Below are 12,002 nucleotides of genomic sequence, written 5' to 3' on the forward strand. Positions count from 1 at the left end.
GTATTTAACAATATCCTACCGGTAGGTTACGCCCAGTATCCTATCTCTATGATACATATTGTATCCTACCGGTAGGATAGGCCTATCGTCACCAAGACATATCAATGTTGTTTGGTTCAAACCAACATTTATACTCAATAGTAGTATAAATGCTTCACAAAAATGTATATTTTAGAGCACGCGTTGTTGTTGGGGGTTTAAATAGCAACGCCGAATATATATATATATATATATTTCTTTAATATAAATATATTTTTTAGTAGTAAAAATGCTGATTAATAAATTATGAATTTATTTGAATTTAATTTATTTATTATTTACTTTATCTTAGAAGTGAATATCCTTCAAAGGCCGTTCACAGGCGGTAACTTTGGCTTATGAATGATGTTCGCATTTCTTATATGTGAGCTTGTAGTTGCCTTGTTTTTGATAAAGACTGTGTTTTACAAGGTTGACACCGATTTTTAAAAATTAGACATACCTTTCAACCTATCCTACCGGTAGGTTACGCCCAGTTAGGGTGTTCTATTTTTATATATTGTATGATAACTAAAGTGCTACGGTCATTTGAAGGATATTCATGTTCGAATCACATACAATTATGGCTTTTAAGAAAATATAATTGCCTAGTTTTTGATAAAGATTGTTTTTTACGAGGTTGACACCAGTTTTGAAAAATTAGACATATTTTTCACCCTATCCTACCGGTAGGTTATGTATTTAACAATATCCTACCGGTAGGTTACGCCCAGTATCCTATCTCTATGATACATATTGTATCCTACCGGTAGGATAGGCCTATCGTCACCAAGACATATCAATGTTGTTTGGTTCAAACCAACATTTATACTCAATAGTAGTATAAATGCTTCACAAAAATGTATATTTTAGAGCACGCGTTGTTGTTGGGGGTTTAAATAGCAACGCCGAATATATATATATATATATATTTCTTTAATATAAATATATTTTTTAGTAGTAAAAATGCTGGTTGATAAATTATCAATTTATTTGAATTTAATTTATTTATTATTTAATTTATCTTAGAAATTTAGTCGTGGAACAACTAAGTATCGTCTAATTACAATATCTTACCGGCATGATACATAAGTATCCTATCGCTTGGATACATACCGTATCCTACCGGTCGGATACACAAGTATCATATCGCTAGGATTAATAACGTATCATACCGGTAGGCTACGTTAAGTATCCTATCGCTAGGATACATACCGTATCCTACCGGTAGGATACAGTAAGTATCCTATCTCTATGATACATACCGTATCCTACCGGTAGGATAGGCCTATCGTCACCAAGACATATCAATGTTGTTTGATTCAAACCAACATTTATACTCAAAAGTAGTATAAATGCTTCACAAAAATGTATATTTTAGAGCACGCGTTGTTGTTGGGGGTTTAAATAGCAACGCCGAATATATATATATATATATATATATTTCTTTAATATAAATATATTTTTTAGTAGTAAAAATGCTGATTAATAAATTATGAATTTATTTGAATTTAATTTATTTATTATTTACTTTATCTTAGAAGTGAATATCCTTCAAAGGCCGTTCACAGGCGGTAACTTTGGCTTATGAATGATGTTCGCATTTCTTATATGTGAGCTTGTAGTTGCCTAGTTTTTGATAAAGACTGTGTTTTACAAGGTTGACACCGATTTTTAAAAATTAGACATACCTTTCAACCTATCCTACCGGTAGGTTACGCCCAGTTAGGGTGTTCTATTTTTATATATTGTATGATAACTAAAGTGCTACGGTCATTTGAAGGATATTCATGTTCGAATCACATACAATTATGGCTTTTAAGAAAATATAATTGCCTAGTTTTTGATAAAGATTGTTTTTTACGAGGTTGACACCAGTTTTGAAAAATTAGACATATTTTTCACCCTATCCTACCGGTAGGTTATGTATTTAACAATATCCTACCGGTAGGTTACGCCCAGTATCCTATCTCTATGATACATATTGTATCCTACCGGTAGGATAGGCCTATCGTCACCAAGACATATCAATGTTGTTTGGTTCAAACCAACATTTATACTCAATAGTAGTATAAATGCTTCACAAAAATGTATATTTTAGAGCACGCGTTGTTGTTGGGGGTTTAAATAGCAACGCCGAATATATATATATATATATTTCTTTAATATAAATATATTTTTTAGTAGTAAAAATGCTGGTTGATAAATTATCAATTTATTTGAATTTAATTTATTTATTATTTAATTTATCTTAGAAATTTAGTCGTGGAACAACTAAGTATCGTCTAATTACAATATCTTACCGGCATGATACATAAGTATCCTATCGCTTGGATACATACCGTATCCTACCGGTCGGATACACAAGTATCATATCGCTAGGATTAATAACGTATCATACCGGTAGGCTACGTTAAGTATCCTATCGCTAGGATACATACCGTATCCTACCGGTAGGATACAGTAAGTATCCTATCGCTAGGATACATACCGTATCCTACCGGTAGGATACCGTAAGTATCCTATCTCTATGATACATATTGTATCCTACCGGTAGGATAGGCCTATCGTAACCAAGACATATCAATGTTGTTTGATTCAAACCAACATTTATACTCAAAAGTAGTATAAATGCTTCACAAAAATGTATATTTTAGAGCACGCGTTGTTGTTGGGGGTTTAAATAGCAACGCCGAATATATATATATATATATATATATATTTCTTTAATATAAATATATTTTTTAGTAGTAAAAATGCTGATTAATAAATTATGAATTTATTTGAATTTAATTTATTTATTATTTACTTTATCTTAGAAGTGAATATCCTTCAAAGGCCGTTCACAGGCGGTAACTTTGGCATATGAATGATGTTCGCATTTCTTATATGTGAGCTTGTAGTTGCCTAGTTTTTGATAAAGACTGTGTTTTACAAGGTTGACACCGATTTTTAAAAATTAGACATACCTTTCAACCTATCCTAACGGTAGGTTACGCCCAGTTAGGGTGTTCTATTTTTATATATTGTATGATAACTAAAGTGCTACGGTCATTTGAAGGATATTCATGTTCGAATCACATACAATTATGGCTTTTAAGAAAATATAATTGCCTAGTTTTTGATAAAGATTGTTTTTTACGAGGTTGACACCAGTTTTGAAAAATTAGACATATTTTTCACCCTATCCTATTATGTATTTAACAATATCCTACCGGTAGGTTACGCCCAGTATCCTATCTCTATGATACATATTGTATCCTACCGGTAGGATAGGCCTATCGTCACCAAGACATATCAATGTTGTTTGGTTCAAACCAACATTTATACTCAATAGTAGTATAAATGCTTCACAAAAATGTATATTTTAGAGCACGCGTTGTTGTTGGGGGTTTAAATAGCAACGCCGAATATATATATATATATATATATATTTCTTTAATATAAATATATTTTTTAGTAGTAAAAATGCTGATTAATAAATTATGAATTTATTTGAATTTAATTTATTTATTATTTACTTTATCTTAGAAGTGAATATCCTTCAAAGGCCGTTCACAGGCGGTAACTTTGGCTTATGAATGATGTTCGCATTTCTTATATGTGAGCTTGTAGTTGCCTAGTTTTTGATAAAGACTGTGTTTTACAAGGTTGACACCGATTTTTAAAAATTAGACATACCTTTCAACCTATCCTAACGGTAGGTTACGCCCAGTTAGGGTGTTCTATTTTTATATATTGTATGATAACTAAAGTGCTACGGTCATTTGAAGGATATTCATGTTCGAATCACATACAATTATGGCTTTTAAGAAAATATAATTGCCTAGTTTTTGATAAAGATTGTTTTTTACGAGGTTGACACCAGTTTTGAAAAATTAGACATATTTTTCACCCTATCCTATTATGTATTTAACAATATCCTACCGGTAGGTTACGCCCAGTATCCTATCTCTATGATACATATTGTATCCTACCGGTAGGATAGGCCTATCGTCACCAAGACATATCAATGTTGTTTGGTTCAAACCAACATTTATACTCAATAGTAGTATAAATGCTTCACAAAAATGTATATTATAGAGCACGCGTTGTTGTTGGGGGTTTAAATAGCAACGCCGAATATATATATATATATATATTTCTTTAATATAAATATATTTTTTAGTAGTAAAAATGCTGATTAATAAATTATGAATTTATTTGAATTTAATTTATTTATTATTTACTTTATCTTAGAAGTGAATATCCTTCAAAGGCCGTTCACAGGCGGTAACTTTGGCTTATGAATGATGTTCGCATTTCTTATATGTGAGCTTGTAGTTGCCTAGTTTTTGATAAAGACTGTGTTTTACAAGGTTGACACCGATTTTTAAAAATTAGACATACCTTTCAACCTATCCTACCGGTAGGTTACGCCCAGTTAGGGTGTTCTATTTTTATATATTGTATGATAACTAAAGTGCTACGGTCATTTGAAGGATATTCATGTTCGAATCACATACAATTATGGCTTTTAAGAAAATATAATTGCCTAGTTTTTGATAAAGATTGTTTTTTACGAGGTTGACACCAGTTTTGAAAAATTAGACATATTTTTCACCCTATCCTACCGGTAGGTTATGTATTTAACAATATCCTACCGGTAGGTTACGCCCAGTATCCTATCTCTATGATACATATTGTATCCTACCGGTAGGATAGGCCTATCGTCACCAAGACATATCAATGTTGTTTGGTTCAAACCAACATTTATACTCAATAGTAGTATAAATGCTTCACAAAAATGTATATTTTAGAGCACGCGTTGTTGTTGGGGGTTTAAATAGCAACGCCGAATATATATATATATATATATTTCTTTAATATAAATATATTTTTTAGTAGTAAAAATGCTGGTTGATAAATTATCAATTTATTTGAATTTAATTTATTTATTATTTAATTTATCTTAGAAATTTAGTCGTGGAACAACTAAGTATCGTCTAATTACAATATCTTACCGGCATGATACATAAGTATCCTATCGCTTGGATACATACCGTATCCTACCGGTCGGATACACAAGTATCATATCGCTAGGATTAATAACGTATCATACCGGTAGGCTACGTTAAGTATCCTATCGCTAGGATACATACCGTATCCTACCGGTAGGATACAGTAAGTATCCTATCTCTATGATACATATTGTATCCTACCGGTAGGATAGGCCTATCGTCACCAAGACATATCAATGTTGTTTGATTCAAACCAACATTTATACTCAAAAGTAGTATAAATGCTTCACAAAAATGTATATTTTAGAGCACGCGTTGTTGTTGGGGGTTTAAATAGCAACGCCGAATATATATATATATATATATATATATATATATATATTTCTTTAATATAAATATATTTTTTAGTAGTAAAAATGCTGATTAATAAATTATGAATTTATTTGAATTTAATTTATTTATTATTTACTTTATCTTAGAAGTGAATATCCTTCAAAGGCCGTTCACAGGCGGTAACTTTGGCTTATGAATGATGTTCGCATTTCTTATATGTGAGCTTGTAGTTGCCTAGTTTTTGATAAAGACTGTGTTTTACAAGGTTGACACCGATTTTTAAAAATTAGACATACCTTTCAACCTATCCTACCGGTAGGTTACGCCCAGTTAGGGTGTTCTATTTTTATATATTGTATGATAACTAAAGTGCTACGGTCATTTGAAGGATATTCATGTTCGAATCACATACAATTATGGCTTTTAAGAAAATATAATTGCCTAGTTTTTGATAAAGATTGTTTTTTACGAGGTTGACACCAGTTTTGAAAAATTAGACATATTTTTCACCCTATCCTACCGGTAGGTTATGTATTTAACAATATCCTACCGGTAGGTTACGCCCAGTATCCTATCTCTATGATACATATTGTATCCTACCGGTAGGATAGGCCTATCGTCACCAAGACATATCAATGTTGTTTGGTTCAAACCAACATTTATACTCAATAGTAGTATAAATGCTTCACAAAAATGTATATTTTAGAGCACGCGTTGTTGTTGGGGGTTTAAATAGCAACGCCGAATATATATATATATATATATATTTCTTTAATATAAATATATTTTTTAGTAGTAAAAATGCTGATTAATAAATTATGAATTTATTTGAATTTAATTTATTTATTATTTACTTTATCTTAGAAGTGAATATCCTTCAAAGGCCGTTCACAGGCGGTAACTTTGGCTTATGAATGATGTTCGCATTTCTTATATGTGAGCTTGTAGTTGCCTAGTTTTTGATAAAGATTGTGTTTTACAAGGTTGACACCGATTTTTAAAAATTAGACATACCTTTCAACCTATCCTACCGGTAGGTTACGCCCAGTTAGGGTGTTCTATTTTTATATATTGTATGATAACTAAAGTGCTACGGTCATTTGAAGGATATTCATGTTCGAATCACATACAATTATGGCTTTTAAGAAAAAATAATTGCCTAGTTTTTGATAAAGATTGTTTTTTACGAGGTTGACACCAGTTTTGAAAAATTAGACATATTTTTCACCCTATCCTACCGGTAGGTTATGTATTTAACAATATCCTACCGGTAGGTTACGCCCAGTATCCTATCTCTATGATACATATTGTATCCTACCGGTAGGATAGGCCTATCGTCACCAAGACATATCAATGTTGTTTGGTTCAAACCAACATTTATACTCAATAGTAGTATAAATGCTTCACAAAAATGTATATTTTAGAGCACGCGTTGTTGTTGGGGGTTTAAATAGCAACGCCGAATATATATATATATATATATATTTCTTTAATATAAATATATTTTTTAGTAGTAAAAATGCTGGTTGATAAATTATCAATTTATTTGAATTTAATTTATTTATTATTTAATTTATCTTAGAAATTTAGTCGTGGAACAACTAAGTATCGTCTAATTACAATATCTTACCGGCATGATACATAAGTATCCTATCGCTTGGATACATACCGTATCCTACCGGTCGGATACACAAGTATCATATCGCTAGAATTAATAACGTATCATACCGGTAGGCTACGTTAAGTATCCTATCGCTAGGATACATACCGTATCCTACCGGTAGGATACAGTAAGTATCCTATCGCTAGGATACATACCGTATCCTACCGGTAGGATACAGTAAGTATCCTATCGCTAGGATACATATTTTATCCTACCGGTAGGATACAGTAAGTATCCTATCTCTATGATACATATTGTATCCTACCGGTAGGATAGGCCTATCGTCACCAAGACATATCAATGTTGTTTGATTCAAACCAACATTTATACTCAAAAGTAGTATAAATGCTTCACAAAAATGTATATTTTAGAGCACGCGTTGTTGTTGGGGGTTTAAATAGCAACGCCGAATATATATATATATATATATATATTTCTTTAATATAAATATATTTTTTAGTAGTAAAAATGCTGATTAATAAATTATGAATTTATTTGAATTTAATTTATTTATTATTTACTTTATCTTAGAAGTGAATATCCTTCAAAGGCCGTTCACAGGCGGTAACTTTGGCTTATGAATGATGTTCGCATTTCTTATATGTGAGCTTGTAGTTGCCTAGTTTTTGATAAAGACTGTGTTTTACAAGGTTGACACCGATTTTTAAAAATTAGACATACCTTTCAACCTATCCTACCGGTAGGTTACGCCCAGTTAGGGTGTTCTATTTTTATATATTGTATGATAACTAAAGTGATACGGTCATTTGAAGGATATTCATGTTCGAATCACATACAATTATGGCTTTTAAGAAAATATAATTGCCTAGTTTTTGATAAAGATTGTTTTTTACGAGGTTGACACCAGTTTTGAAAAATTAGACATATTTTTCACCCTATCCTACCGGTAGGTTATGTATTTAACAATATCCTACCGGTAGGTTACGCCCAGTATCCTATCTCTATGATACATATTGTATCCTACCGGGGTTATGAATTTATAAGTATCCTACCTGTAATATCCTGGTCTAATTTTACACTATTCATAGTATCTTCTCGTGGTGGTTGAGGTGGAGGGAACCTCTGTGTTGGTGAACCGGTATTTGAACGAGTAAAAATTAAATTGTGATAAAATTATAAAAATATTTTTAATAAATGGGGAATTTTAAAGGAAAATTTTTAAAGTAAGAATTACTTAAATCGGATTTAAATTTGATTTGTTATGAATTTTTGAAGTTAATTATTACAATTTAGTTAGGGGCGTTTTTGACAGGTGGGTGTTTTTGGTAAGTCAAAGTTATTATAAAAGAAAACTTAAAATCAAAAAAAAAAAAAAATAAAAAAATTCTTACGCAGTTTCTTCTCTTCTGCCTTTTCTCTCTCCCGTACATCTTTGTTACTATTCATTTTCCGAGTCCGACGACGGTGAGCGACACCACCGGTACCAAAAGAAGCGTATTGACGAGACGAGTATAACCCAACTTGAATCACGTCGATCGGAGTTGTGGTTAGGGAGATATCGGAGTTTGAAGTTCCGATTTCCTCGGATTTCTTTTGGTCGATCCGGCCGATTCCGGCAACGGTTTGACGTGTTTCAGGTACCTATGAGTTTATCTCATCGAGTTCTTCAATTTGATATAAGATTTGACAGGTTTGGGTGGTCGGATCGCCGGCGATGGGGTTAAATGGGTTTCCGGCGAGTTGACCGAGTCAGGCCGAGTTGACTCGGTTGACCAAACTTAGTATGTATTAAGTCAAGATTAACTCAAAAATTCATTAAAAGAATAATTGCGCGCTAGATTGGTGCCTAGGGTGTGCGATTGATTTTGTGAATTTTTGGACGCCACTAACACTTGTTTTGCAGCCTTGAGATACTGTACTAAGCTGGTATTAATTTATTTAATTTTATTGTTTTGGGTTGTAACCCATAGGCTCGCGTTTAGAGTCTATGGGATATTTTTTGTAAAGCCGTTTTTTCAGATTTGTAGTTTCCTTGCTTTGTAAATTCATTAGAATCACTTGTAAGCATTCCCCAAGGCATAAGATTTTTGTACTAGTACTTAGTGATGTTATGAATAGAAAAGCATGAAGAAATCGCGAAGAAACACAGCTGAAAAATTGCAGCAGCCAAGACAAGCTGTGTGCGCGACAGATTTTCCAGATTTGTGCTTGGAGTGTTCCTAAGGGGTATTTCGGTTTGTACCTCAATATTTTGGGTAACCAAAATATTTCTGGACTAGGGACACCCCTGGACAGCCTCTGGAAGTCGCGAACGCAGGTTCGTGATGGAGTTCGACACAAAGAAAATCCCTGAAAGTGAAGCACACTCCCGGCCCACGGCTAGGGTTTCTCTCTAGTCTTCGAGTCAGGATTGGAGATGGATATCTGCATATTGGACATCATGAAGACCAGCTTAGATACAGTATCATATGTGTTTATTATGTTTGTTTATTTTGCTTTATTTAGTTATGATTTTACTTATGTGAATGGATGTACGATTAAATTGGCATATAGACAAGCCTTGACACCGGGCTTATTAGGAATCACTTTTTGACATCTAATAAGCTATATGTGATTACGTGATTAGATGAACTTTCGTGGCATAATTTAATAGATTAAAGATTTAGGTTGATCACCTAATTAACTATTGGGCATAATTATGAGTTTAATCACGTGGAATTACATAATTGGTTAACGATTAAAGGTTGATTCGAGCCACTAGGATCTAAGGTAATCTTCAACCAGAAAAACCCTAATAATAAATTATTGAGTGGGAGAGGGTTATATCTAATGATATGACCCACGGCTTCCCAAAGGTTAATCCTCATTAGGGTATATAAACTTACTCGTGTTGCATGCACAACCCCATTCTGGGATGGAGTTTATATGCCAGGTCTAGTGGGAGGATTTCAAGTGAAAATTTCAATTCTTATTTGTAGATGGGTACTTACTCGTGTTGCATGCGCAACCCCCCTCTGGGATGGAGTATCCATTAGTTGCAAAAGTAGAATTGAAAGCTGATAACTTAGGACATGTTTCTATAAAAGCTTACTCGTGTTGCACGCGCAACCCCCCTCTGGGATGGAGTTTTCACATGAGCAAGTTCCAGTAGGTTAAACCTTGGTTTACACTCAACCTACAAAGGAGCCAAATAAATAGCGATCAAGAAATTCAAGAGGCCCAAAAGGCTAGACGCTTGAATTTATTTGACTGAGTTAGACTTAGGTCAACTATGCAAGCAATTGTTGTTGGTTGATACGCTATTACATTTAATTTACTTAGTAAATGTTTGGGTTTTTATTACTTAGTAGATATGTAAAAAGATTAAATAATTGGAGCATTCATCTAATGCATTTTAAATGTTTTAAATTTCAGATGTCGTTTTCTCCACTTATTTCCATATTGAATGAAAACAAACTATCTGGACCAAATTATGTTGACTGGAAACGAAACTCGGACATAGTGCTCACCTCAGGTAGCTCCGGTTTGGGAGAAATCGTCGATTGAAGTTCCGGCCACCGTGAGCTTTCCGTGGTCGATCCGATCGATTCCGGCGACGGTGTGACCCTGATTTTGGTATGTATGAGTTCATCTCTTCGAGGTCTTCAATTTGGTGTAAGATTTGACAGGTTTGGGTGGTTGGATCACTGGCGGTAGTGTTGTCCAAGTTTCAGTCGAGTTGACTCGGTTGACTGGTGTGGTTGGATCATTGACCCGGTTTGGCATTGTTTGACCAGTCTGGCCCATTTGACTCGGTTTAACCCATTTGACCCGGTTTGATCGTCGACTTTGATCGTTGACCATAGTTGACCCAACGTATTTTCACTATATTTTCGTATATCATGTTTTTGGGTGTAGGCGGTGATCCCGATGGAGATTCGAAGCAGGTTGACTTTCGCAGTCAGGGGTTAATCAAGGACGCGTGCTTAGTGTTTGCATCCTGATTTCCAGGTAGGGGTTTCCGTGTCTCTCCCGTGTGATTCTAGAGTTTCGGATTCACAAACTCTTATTATATTGTGGTTATGTCGGTTTCCGGGGGTGGAAATACAATCTGTTTGTATGTTTATACGTATTCTCTATTGATTATCATTGTTGGTATGTTTTTAGAAGTGGGCTGATTGGAGGAGATTGCTATAGATTGTGGGGCCCATTTAGGAGCCCAATATATTGGATTATGATGGATAATACATTAGATCGGGTACGTACCAATGTCATGCCCTGTTTTGGGTGGGGTCATGAGATAGAAATCACATGTACAAAATTCGACGAACGTGACGCAACATGTAGTACAATGAGCACCAACCTACACACACACAAATCAACAATTATCCTAAAGAGGACTCAAACAACACTAAGCCTCCATAAAACTACGGTTTCATACTATCAAATAATTAAAGATCTCAACGGTCAATCTCAAAAGAAAGTAACAAAACATCCAACAAAATCAGAATACTAGACCTCGGTGGTCAATCTCACGGAGGAACCAAAATTGCTCAAGTCAATGATGACTGAGAAATATGCCAAATTTCAATAGTTTAACTAGCTCTAAATCTTAATAAAGATAAGAAATAGAAATCTAATATACGCGGACTACACTGCACAGTCTGCACTGTTACGCCTCCGATAGCCGATCCTGAACATCCTTCTGACCTGAGGGGAAAAGTGCATGGAATAGGTAGAAATAGAAATAAAAAGATAGAGATAGAACAATAAAACCTGGGTTGCCACCCAAAAGCGTTTGGTTTAAAGTCTTCAGCCCGACTGCCCTTTGTGAATTCAACCGGGATCTTTGAAGGTTGTGGTGTAGACTCCCCTTGATGGCTTCTTAAGATTGACATTTGATTGCTTAGGTTCCATACAAGGAGCACAAGCCTTCATCACCACCGTTTCTTTAGGGAAGACATTTTTCTTCATTTTCTTGGTCTTCCTCTTCTTCTTTTTCTTCCTCTTCTTTTGCTTCTCTTTGGGCTCCTCAACTAGAGACTTTG

The 12,002-nt window shown here is 34.0% G+C and overlaps 1 long non-coding RNA gene across 1 annotated transcript; it reads left to right on the plus strand.

Annotated features, from left to right (window-relative positions):
* The first annotated feature begins 8,546 nt into the window (after positions 1–8,546).
* Positions 8,547–11,199, plus strand: LOC120003022. The gene is made up of 2 exons (XR_005469230.1): positions 8,547–8,612; positions 10,390–11,199. It is a non-coding gene; the product is annotated as an uncharacterized LOC120003022 (long non-coding RNA).
* Positions 11,200–12,002: the final 803 nt, after the last annotated feature.

This window comes from Tripterygium wilfordii, chromosome 7 (assembly GCF_013401445.1).
Source record: "Tripterygium wilfordii isolate XIE 37 chromosome 7, ASM1340144v1, whole genome shotgun sequence".
Lineage (NCBI taxonomy): Eukaryota > Viridiplantae > Streptophyta > Magnoliopsida > Celastrales > Celastraceae > Tripterygium > Tripterygium wilfordii.